Here is a 12,056-nt window from a genome sequence, read left to right on the forward strand (position 1 = left end):
TTATTGTGACCAAAAAATGGGACCCAAGCTGTGTGGCAGCAGTGCCAACTACTGCACCACCTCCATGAGATCAAAGAAGAAAGAGTGCAGTTAGAGATGTACAATCATAGATTTTGCCAGAACAAAGCAGAAATACTGAAATTCTAGTCAAAAGTCCGAAAAATGACGTAAGTCTTTTAAAGGCAGAAAATTCAAGGCGACGTGTCACGACTGAAGCCGCGTGTTGGCCGTTCTGTTATTTGAAGTTGCACTGAAAGCTCTCCAAACTGTCAGTGCTGATGCTTTGCACCTTTTCTTCTATCTAAAATATAGAAACGTCTTGTAAATAGTAATAAATCTTTCATTATTATTTCTTAGTCTCCTGTGTTTTCGTCAGGCTTGTTGTGGCTAATTCTGCATGCATTGGTTTACGTGCGTTCTACTGCTAACTAACTAAGAGCCACAGAGTCTGTAATGCAAATGATCAGCATTATATACCCCGTGGGATGTTGCATTGGCCTCCCAAAGCCTTATGGGGTGCTGGGAAAAGAAGTTCTCCTAAACCGACCGAATTATCTATATATATAAAATCCCTATGTGCGTCCAGGTGTCTGTGTGTGGGTGTCTTCTGGTGAAGTGCGCGGGGCACGGTGCGATGCGCGATTTTACAGTCAGAGAAAGTTAGAGGCGTTTTATAGAAATACAAACCAGTATTACTGCGAGAGGAAATTAAAGGTACACAATACAGTGACACATATTACAGCCACATACAAGCCAATATTACTGTCAGAGGAGATTAAAGGCATATTACCGACGCGCATGTCTGTATTACCGCCAGAGAAAATTAAAGGTATATTACGGACGTACAAGCCAGCAGACGTACAAGATGGTATCTTTCAATAAGGGCGCGCACAAAAAGGCGAGCCTCAATTGGGCGCAGCGAATAAAGGCGCGCGTAAATAAAGATCTGCACCTTTGTTGCTCTTCACATATTCCAGAGCCATTTGAACTAAATTATCTACGAACGCCTTTATTCGCCGCGCTCGATTGAGGTCGCCCTTTTGAAGCTCGCCTTTTTGTGCGCACCCTTATTGAATAAAGCCGTACAAGACAGTATTACTGTCACAGAAAATTAAAGACACACAATACACGGCAGCAGCACACGAAGAACGGTCAGCTCAGCAAGTAAACATCAACAAAAGAAAGGCTGAAAGAAAGAAAAATATGACCAACAAAAAGAATCAGGTCAAAGTCCCTTGCCATTTAATATAGACTGTTCCTACTAATGTTTATGCACTACTGTTCTAGCGCCCGTTATTGTAACGGGCTAAATGACTAGTTAGTAAATAATTTGACTAACAAGGGCTAACACGAACGCAGCAAATTCACTGCGAATAGCAAAATTTGCTGCTCATGTTTAGAGATGACACTATAGCCCCCATGTCTGGCCAAAGGGGGATGCAGACACCAGCCAGGTCCACGGCCCAGGAGTAACACACAAGTACAGAAGAACAGACCGTGTGGCAGCCTCAGCAGCACATCGTTTTCGCTGTGTAAATCTCCCATTCCCACGGTCTGACGCTGACCTGCACCATCTTGTAAAATGGTTTGGCTTCCGACACAGCCTACATATTTGTCCTCTTGCAGGATGGTTTGTGACACGAGATGCAGGTCTGGTAGAGCCACTAGTGCCACAGCGATGGCGACGCTGAGGCTTGGGCTGACGATCAGATGTTACGCAACACCTGGCACCCCGTGGCTCATTCACTCAGGGATTTTCAGGAGGTCTCTGTCCTTCAGTTATTTTATGTGCACATTGAGTAGCTGATTCGATTTGGTAAGCAATAGTCAAAGCTTTAGTGAGCGTCAAGTCGTCATCCTCTAAAAGCAGCCCCTCATGCGCCACAGAAAGAGCAGTTTTTTTTAATCAGTTGGTCTCTTATCATCTCATCACGAAGGAGGCCCAATTTTTCAAGACTCCGCTAAAGCCTTTAACTCTCCCGCATACTGCGAATCAGACTCCCCTGCTTGTTGTGTCTGCTGACAGAACGGTAGCCGCTTCAAAAGGGCGCTCCACTGTGTGCCCAATAGTGGAATCCTACGTGTCGGAATCGGCGGGAGTCTGAAAGAGCTGAGGCAGAGCAGGAGAACACGTACAGTAGCTCTCTTTCAGGTACTGACGGCGGTGTCCAATCCCACGGCAAGCGGGTGCATTTGAAACAAAGACTTCCTTCGGTGCCATGGGACGGTCTGTTCGCCCGGCTGAGGCAAGAAAGGCTCGGGTGGTGGCAGTGAAACAAGTGGAACATTTTCAGCCATCCTCGTTCGCCAAGTGTTGTGTTCTTAAGGATGAAGGAAAGACCCCCTCAGAAGGACATCGTAATGCTGTTTATTCAATAACCTCATTCAACTAACTCATACCCTCCCCTTAAAACGTCACATGTCCCAAAAGATGCAGCCCATAATAGTCGATAACTGAACATAAAATAACTGACAAAAGCATTACTGAACAATCAGCATCGGGGAAGGCATACAAATGGCCGACAGTGAGCACCAAACGTGGAGACTTGCTGGAGCAGACCTGTGATGAAGGCTCACCAAGATAACAACGCAGCCTCTTGACGACGTCACAGAATCACAAGCCCAGAGAAGGTGGGGTGAAAAAGGCCTGAGCCCCTCTCAGCTGTTGTATACCCTTTTGGAAAAATCTCCCCCTTTGCTTGGCGGTGCCCGATTGTGTGAGATCTCCACTGCTTAATTCTGAACACCTAAGACCTGGAGGTGTGATACTTGGACCCTTGTCTGTTGTTGTCCTGTCCTGCGCACTGTGAGGGATACAAGGCGGGTGGCCTGTGCCAGTGTGTGTGCACGCCTTGATAGCAGGAAGACCACCCAGTTAAGGTGTTAGGCCTGGTACGTGGGGGGGTGGGGGTGGGGGGCTCCCCTAAAATCCTTAGTTTCCATGCCAGTACATACGATAGGCACTGACGGGCGTTGACAAGAAGCAGACTCGGCTGGAGTGAAAGGCAGAAGATCATTTGGTGAAAAAGTGCGCCAAGATGGAAGTGGAGGAGGGGAGGTCAAAGAAGAACGAAACGGAAGAAATGGACCAAGGAGGAGTAATTAGGGTGGCAGCCTGTTAAAATGTGGAAAGATGGAAAATGGCCTTGAAACTCGTCGTGGTGGCGGCGGCGATGATGATGATATTAAGTCCAGACCGACACCGCGCCTCTCTAATCCTGCACCGGACAAAATGGGTTTATGGATGGATATCCTTATTAAAATCTGTACTGCTGATGTGAAGATGACTTCTCATTATGTGAAAATAAAACACCAATAAAAAAATACAACTAAAAAATTTGTACAAAAGCGAAGCATATGATGATGTCTCTCGGCTGGCCTGGGAAGCCTTGGGATTCTCCCGGGAGAGCTAGAAGAAGTGGCCTGGGAGAGGGAAGTCTGGGTATCTCTGCTCAAGCTGCTGCCCCCGCGACCCGATCTCGGATAAGCAGAAGAGAATGGATGGATGGATGGATGGATGGGTGATGAGGTGCAAGGTCAGGAGATATACAGTCGTGTGGAAAGCACAGTAGTGATTTGGGGCACACGCTGGGAGCGCCGCTGCCTTTGCACGGCTCATGTCTCCAGCCCTCCCCATGTCTGCGTGGGCTTCCTCCCACCATCCACAGCAATGCAGGTTAGGTGGGCACCCCGATGTGTGTATTCACCCTGTGATGGGCTGGCATCCACGCCAGGGAGTGTTCTTGTCTTGAGCCTGATGCCTGCTGAGATGGGCAAACCGCTTTCCGCACAACCCTGCTTGGGGTAAAACTGGTTTAGGGAATGGATAAAAGAATGGATTGAATTCCGATCTCTGCAGAGCAATCCTAGTTTTTTGCAAATATAAAGCATAAAATAATTGATTTGTCTACAGTAAGTGTTCACTCCCTCAAGTCAGTGTATGGCAGCCATGTCAAGCTTGAGTCTGTGTGCACAGGTCTCTTATCAGTTTTGCACATCTGACATTTTTCCGGTTCTTTGCAAAGCCGCTCAAGCTCTGTCAGGCTACATGGGGGCTGTGAGTGAACGTCCGTTTGGAAGCCCAGCCACAAATTCTCAGTTGGAATGAGAATTGGACTCTGACTCGGCCACTCCAGGACATTAATGTTGACGTTTTGAAGCCATTCCTGTGTAGCTTTCGGTTGTTGTCTTGCTGAAAACCAAATCTCCTAAGGCGCAAGTTTCTTGCAGACTGCATCAGGTTCTCCTCCAGGATTTCCCTTATAGTTTGCTACCCTGACGAGCCTCTCGGGGCCTGCTGCAGAGAAGCATCCCCAGGGCTGCCACCATCATGCTTCACTGTGGGGATGGCGTGTTTTAGATCATGTGCAGTGTTCAAACGTGGAGTTTAGCGTCGAGGCCAAAAAGCTCAACTGTGGTCTCATTAGACTGTAGGCCGGCTGAGTTCAGAGTCTTCCCCCATGAGCCTTCTGGCAAGCTCTGGCCGAGATGTCATGGGTGTGTTTTTTCTGTTTTCTTTTTTTTTTTTTGATTGCCACTCTCCTGTAAAGCTACAACTGGTAAAGAGGCCGGGCTCTCCAATCACAGTCACTGTAGCTTGCCACTCCATCAGAGGTATTCTAGCAGGGCCTTCCTCACTTGTCGTCTCCTTGCCTGATCGCTCAGATTTTGTGCCCTATGCACATTTCCAGCTGTGCTGTGCACTTTCCATTTCTTCATTACTGGTTTAACTAGACTCCGAGGGACATTCAGTGACTCTTCTATTTTCCTGTCTTGAGCTTTTCAATACCCTTTCCCGGAGTTGCTTAGAGTGTTCCTTTAGACCACCACAGTTAGACCACCATTTTTACTCCCCACAATGCAGGGGCATTTAGATTCCAGTCAACTGAAATCCTGGACAAAAGATCCCAAATGATCTAGTGATGGGACTTCTAAAAGCAGTTGGCTGCACCAGTGATGATTTAGGTGTGTTATATTAAAGGGGGGGATACGCATGCAATCAATTAGCTGGTGCTTTGTAATTACTAGACCACTTGGCAAAGATCTGTTCTCACTTTGACATTAAAGAGCATTTCTTCTGTGGATCAGCGTCAAAAAGGCCAAACGACATGCGTTGTGCTTGTGTGCTGTATAACAAGACGCGGATACTTCCAAGCCTTTCCATAGGCGCTGTAAATAAAGAAGGGGATGGCTTGGCTGTCTGCGTTAATCCTCTGTAGACATGCGCAGTCTGCAGCCGCCGCTGGAGTCCCAGATTTGGGCGTGGCGCGTCCGTGGAGGCCCTCAGGCGGGCTGACGTTACGCCACCACGTGTGCCCATTGGCGGCGGGCCGCGGTGCAGTTTGGGTAGCGGCTGTGCAATCGCGCATATATAATTTGCTTTGCTTCGGGTGTTTTTTTAAAGCAAAACTTAAGAGGCTGGTGTTATGGACATCAGTGTTAATGGTTTGATTGTAGTTGATGTGTTCTTTGTGTATTTATTTAGTTTATGTAGCATTCGGCGCCCTCTGCCAATGCGGTGTTCAGCCTTTGTGTCTGATTCTTAAAGCGACCCCGGCCACCAACAGCAGTCTGCGCTCCGGTTGGCAGGGTTTCGTGCAGTAGGTGTGGCCGGCCCCGCTGGAACATTCCCACGGGAGGGGCGCGCGCACCACGGATCCCGTCCTGCTGGTCGGCCGCCTAGTTTGTGTTGGGCGTGGTGGTGGGAACGCCGACTGCCCTGGAGGGGCTGCGGCAGGTTTGACAAGTGAGTTGGCAGTGGGTGGTGCGCGGGCGGGCAGAGCCGTGCTGGCAGCGTAAAGAGGACTTGTGATTAATAGGCCTCTTCTATTCTTACATGACCTCCTTTCGTTTTTTTTTATTATTATTAAAGGTGCTTCATAAACGTCTTAACTCTTTCGGCGACTCCCACTCCTTACATCGGAGCAGCTCTGTGTTTTCCTAACGAGCTGCATGACGGTTACAGATGTTACAAGCCATGGTGGGCCGTTTTCCGTGTTTAGGATCAAATGTTGTTCTCAGCAATCTGAAAACAGTGCAGTTTAAAATTAGAAAAACCAATCCACGGAGAAGAGAAGGAGCAGACGCCATAGATTGTGAGCAGACTAGTTGAGAAGCAGCAGCAGCTCTAGCAGTGCCTTTAAACGTGTAAAATGAGAATAAATCTAGTCTTGAAAAATGTCATGGGGGCGTCCGTTGCTATCACAATCAAAGCTTACTAATGAAGTGAAGTCAGAGGTTGTTCTGCTGACGGTAGACTTACAGAGGACCTCCTCTTATCCATCTTGTTTATAGTCGCTACTTGTTCAAGTTTGAAACTGACTGAGGGGTTCCTATCCTTATTTCATTTTTTGAGTGCTGTTTTTCTTCCACATTCCAGAGGCACATTGTTACCTTAAGAGAACCCGTGACCATGATGATGATGATGGATGTGCTGGTGTGTCATGTGGCACCGTGCTCAGGGTGGAGTTTTCACTTGTGCCCAGTGCTGCCCTGTGTTCTCCGTCAAAATGGACACACTTATAATAACTTTCACATCAAGTAGCAGAGACAGTTACATTTGCTGTCAAAAACAATTTAAGACAAACACAGTTCAGAAGCCCACCAACAAGTGCTCTGTACAAGACCTCTCAGGTAGCCAACCTGGATCAACATATTAATAAAAATTGCCTTAAAAATAAAACAGACATTTTAACTACGTATGTTTTTTCCTCTTGTTTATCATTGCTTTTGACTGCACAGGCCATCTTAATCTGATCTTGGACCCCAAAATTATGGCTGTTCTTAAATGAGTTTTGTTTCCTTGAATATACTCATTGAGCAAATTATTAGGACCACTATACTCAGCCTGGGTTGGACCGCCTGTTGCTCTCAAAGCAGCCTCAGTTCTTCATGGCATGGATTCCACAAGATGTTCAAAACAAGTCTGTGAGGTTCTGCTCCATGTTGATCTGGTTGCATCACACAGTCTCTGCAAATTTGTCAGCTACACATTAATGCTTCAAATCTTCCATTCCATCATATTGGGTTCAGATCTGGTGACTGGAAGGCCACTTAAGACCACTGAGCTCTTGGTCAAATTCATTAAACCAGTCTGAGGTGACCATTGCTTTATGACATATGGTCGATTATCATGCAGGAATCAGCCATTAGAAAGTGGATAAATTGTGGCCATGAAGGGATGCACCCAACAGCAGCTACACTCAAAGTGTGCCCACAAATCCTTCCCCTCGCCATTACACCACCACCACCACGTACCTGGACTGTTGACACAAGGCAGGTGGGGTGCATGGATTCATGCTGTTGATGGCACATTCTGACTCTAGCATCTGTGCCTCATCAGACCAGTCTGTCCAGTTTGGGTGAGCCTGTGCCCACTGCAGCCTCAGCTTTCTGTTCTTGGCTGACCGAAGTGGAACACAATGTGGTCTTCTGCTGTTGCAGCCCATCCACCTCAAGGTTCAGTGTGTTTTGCAGTCTCAGATGCTGTTCTGACCACCAAAGTTATAAAGACTTTAGTCTTTCTGTCATCTCAGATCAGTCTGGCCATTCTCATCTAACCTCTCTTCTGTCATCAGAACAGCCACTCATTGGATGTTTTTTGTTTTTCACACCATTCTGAGTAAACACTAAAGACTATTGTGTGTGAAAATCCCATTCATCAGATCATCAGTTACATGAACACTTAAACCAGCCAAATATCATGCCATGTGGAAATTGCTGAGATGACATTTTTTCCAATTCTGATATTTGATGTGAACATTAACTGAAGCTCCTGACCTGTATCTGCATATATAGCACTGCTGCCACATGAAAGGCTGATTAGATAGCATGGAAAAGCAGTGTTCTGAATAATTTGCTCAGTGTGTGTTTGTACAGGTTTACACAACTTAAAACTCCACATTTGTTCTTACCATTTTCTTAAACCCATCAAGTCTGTAGCGTGTCATTGAGTAAAACAGAAAATAAGACAAAACCTTTGCAAAGACAGGGGCAGTGAGAAGTCTTCAGGTAGAAAGGCCAAGTCTTGAATGTCACCAACAGCGACAGACTGCTGTCACTGTCCTGCTCCACTGACAGACTGAGATCGTTCCTCCCCCACACTATGCGACTCTTCAATTCCACCCGGGGGGTGTAAACGTTAACATTATACAAAGTTATTGTCTGTCTGTATACCTGCATTGTTATCACTCTTTAATTTAATATTGTCTTTATCAGTATGCTGCTGCTGGAGTATGTGAATGTCCCCTTGGGATTAATAAAGTATCTATCTATCTATCTATCTATCTATCTATCTATCTATCTATCTATCTATCTATCTATCTATCTATCTATCTATCTATCTATCTATCTATCTATCATGCTGTGCCACTGACTCAGCCACTCTTCAACATGATGCACTTTATTAAAACACAGACATTTCTTGTTTTTAATCTCGTGACACCTATCAACAATACCCTTCAGTAGATATCACCCAGAAGAATGCCTCTGGAATTCTGACGTAACCACACTGTGTGCTGCTGCTGAACAAAGCACTATGGGGTGACGTCAACTCCCCAGCCCCTCAGTAACATGATGGAGATGTGTACCAAAACCAGTACTGTAACACACACCTCACTGCCCTCTGAGGGCCCATGGGCTACAACAACAGCAAACAAAATCAACACATGAATCCCATCTGCCACAGCCTCGTTCGCTTCATTCAGTTTGAAATTTAAATATCCCTTGAAAGGCCACTGGACTTGTCGTTTTTAGAGGGTCTTACACAGCGGCTTGATTCTGGACTTTTCTGTCAAAAACAACAGACACATGCTCGTGACTGAACCATCTTTATTTAAATGAACATGACCTTCAAAACACCACAAACATGCACGGCACACTTTCCTGGAGCGGTTCAAACTCAATGTACACAACACTGGAAGCAACTGGCGATGCCCGCTGGTTCACATTCACGTAGCCCCCTGCTCCAGCTCAATTACCTGCACAATTCACAGATCCCCTCCAATGGCTGGGACAGACTTGTCTTACAGGCTGTTTGAAGTGTGACTGTACATTCATAGTACTTGAATGAATTTTGTCTTTTATGTCCACTAAAGCGTGGTTACTACTGAAAGCAAAACTGATAGCTGTATTTGGTATGTTTTTAATGTTTTTGCCTTATTTAGACGGATACCCGCAATTTAAACAGACTAAAAAACAAGCATCACACAACTTAGAACACTGGTAACAAGCGATCAGTTTGATCACAACTTGGGTCTTCAATCTCGGTCTGAAATTGACGCTTTACAGTGCCTTTAAGAGAAGGCTCTCTGACATCGTGCACTTTGCAGTGTGTAATGGAGACTTGGCTCACCCGTCTGCAGAGCATACTTTAGACTGGCCTGCCTGTTTTCCGTTGCTGTCTCAGCCAGAGTGAATGCTCTAGACGGGCACATCAGACCGTTACGTTTGATCTGCTTTATTTGAGCACTCAGCTGTTTATTCCCTTACTCACTGTAACTAGGCTTCATTCGGGGGTCTTGTGGTGTTTTTTTTTTTTTTTTAATTCCCACTCCCCTTATTTTTACTACATGCAGAAAACATAGATTCACCCATAGTAATGCACACCCTCTGTTATACTGTAGATACTACTAGCAGTTAAACATTTTAAATTAAGACAAAACTCAAATCACTACCCCTCTTACTTCTAAATGATGATCCCCCTTTTATAAAATGTGCTGCCCTCACTTACTGATGCAGATTCGGTTACATTAACTGTGGTTCTCGGGTAATGCAATTTTTGCTCGTATTCACAGCCTTTCTAAATTGAAGCACAATGCAGTCATAGTGAAAGAAGAAGATGAAGGCGGACGTTCAAGTCACAGCTCCTGTCACAGCTCCTGCAGTCCACCAAGAAATAAGCAGGCTTTCAGTTCTGAAGGAGACATTCCTGAGAGGAGAAAGGAAAGAAGAATATTGAGCATTATACCCCACTGCCTGAACGCTTGTAAACGTACGAGTGAGTGCTACAGTGTGCTGCTAAACATTCAGAAGAAGCCGTTAGCTTTGGAGTTGCCTGCGGTCTTCTTCAGGCTGTATCGATGCTTCTGCTTTCCTGTCTTTAGTTCTTCTTCCCCAAGGTCTATAAAGGTGGTCACTCCAATTTTCTTATATTTGAGTTGTTTTTACAGGACTTGCACCTTTGTGACACTCTTCCCTTTTTAGCCCAAGTTCTGCTCAGCTTTATCTACACTGGTAGAGCTTTACCCAAATCACCTGAATTGCTGTTTTGTTTGTTGTCCATTCTATCTGTTGCCACTGCCCTACCAAGTGGTGTTAACACAACATGCATCTTCCTTTTTCCCCATTTCATTTCCACACCATTCTTTGGAATAACAATGCTGACCTAAAATCAGCAGGTTCCAGAGCAGTGACCATTTACTGCCAGCACGTGTAACTTTATCTGTAATACATTCAGCAGGCAGTAACTTCTGTTTTGGTGTAATCATCATCATCATCATCATAGGAAGGAATCCAAGGGCATTGTGCATTTTATGGAGCTTTGTGCAAAGTGAAATCCTTTTTACTAAGCAGCACTGTTCACCCTTGTGCTTCTGGAATAGACTCCAGCCCATGGACTCTGAACAGGATTAAGTGGGCTTCGTAACACAGACGAACAAGCACTGCTGTAACGCTGCCCCTGTTTAGTAAACCTCCGACGTGATGAGTTTACTGGGCAACCAAAGTGCTTGAAAACAAACTAAAAAGAAAGGCACCTGGCTAATATGTGCCATTATCTGACCCAGTCTTTATACACCTTTCTACACAAATGGCACTTGAGTTCTCTTTAAAAGGAAAAGAGAATAAATGGCACACAAGTTCAGTCGTTAGTGAGCACAGTTTGATGAAACATTAAAAGAGAATACAAGGAAAAACGCAAAATGGAGTAACGTTAGTCTGTGTGGGGAAGTGTTTTAAATGAATATCTGAATATTTCTCATGTGCGTGTGTGGGTGTGTTTTTAACTTTTATTTCACTAACCTTTTGCTCTTAACCAGCGACAATAACTCAAACCTCCGCTGGCGATGAATCCACTTGGAGCGTATTAATTTCTGGTAAGGACTAAATATATTTATTTTGACTTCTACCTAAATGACTGAAATTAGTATATTGTACATCCGACAAAATTAGATAAATTAAACATGATTGGGTTATGTTCAAAAGTGGAACATAAACAATACATGTAATATAAAAGAAATACATTTTTGTAAATGTAACAACCTGCCATTTCCCCCTTTTTTCAGTGTATTAAAAAAAGTACATTTAGAAAATATGACCCAACAGTAAATAACTATTGGATTAAAAGTTAACAAGTTAAAACACAATGGCGCAGTGGGTAGCGCTGCTGCCTTGCAGTTAGGAGACCCGGGTTCACTTCCTGGATCCTCCCTGCGAGGAGTTTGCATGTTCTCCCCGTGTCTGCGCGGGTTTCCTCCGGGAACTCCGGCTTCCTCCCACAGTCTAAAGACATGCAAGTTACGTGCATTGGCGACCCTAAATTGTCCATAGTGTGTGCTTGGTGTGTGTGTGTGTGCCCTGCAGTGGGCTGGCACCCTGCCCGGGGTTTGTTTCCTGTCTAGTGCCCTGTGTTGGCTGGGATTGGCTCCAGTAGATCCCCGTGACCCTGTAGTTAAGATATAGCGGGTTGGATAATGGAATGGAAGTTAAAACATGGTATTAACCAGAATAATGGATGTTACCTAATTTGTTTCTTGCTCTTGTATTTTTAATCAAATGTTTTGTCTTTTTTTATAATAAGTATAACATATTTATTTTGTTAAAACGGCCTCATATAATCAAACTCCTGACTCCTTGCCAAAGTTTGTTAGACTTTGTCAGATAGTTGTACAGAATATATTAATAATGTAAAATAGCAACATTTTTATTATTTCAATTTACTTTGTGCAGATTTCTATATAAACAATGTTTCTAAAAGTATTGTTTTCAACAGATAATATCTGAATTTCTCTTTTTGAAACATAAGACTGGGCAACATAAAGGCATCTATGCCCAGAAAT

At 44.7% G+C, this 12,056-nt stretch overlaps 1 protein-coding gene across 2 annotated transcripts in view; it reads right to left on the bottom strand.

Moving 5' to 3' along the window:
- Positions 1 to 8,812: 8,812 nt before the first annotated feature.
- pof1b (POF1B actin binding protein) overlaps positions 8,813 to 12,056 on the bottom strand; it is a 49,047-nt gene continuing 45,803 nt past the window's right edge. For both annotated transcript variants that reach the window (XM_028815972.2, XM_028815971.2), the window contains exon 13: positions 8,813 to 9,928. The gene's annotated coding sequence lies outside the window, so the exon portion shown is untranslated. The remainder of the gene's footprint in view (positions 9,929 to 12,056) is intronic.

This window comes from Erpetoichthys calabaricus, chromosome 12 (genome assembly GCF_900747795.2).
Source record: "Erpetoichthys calabaricus chromosome 12, fErpCal1.3, whole genome shotgun sequence".
Classification (NCBI taxonomy): Eukaryota; Metazoa; Chordata; class Cladistia; order Polypteriformes; family Polypteridae; genus Erpetoichthys; species Erpetoichthys calabaricus.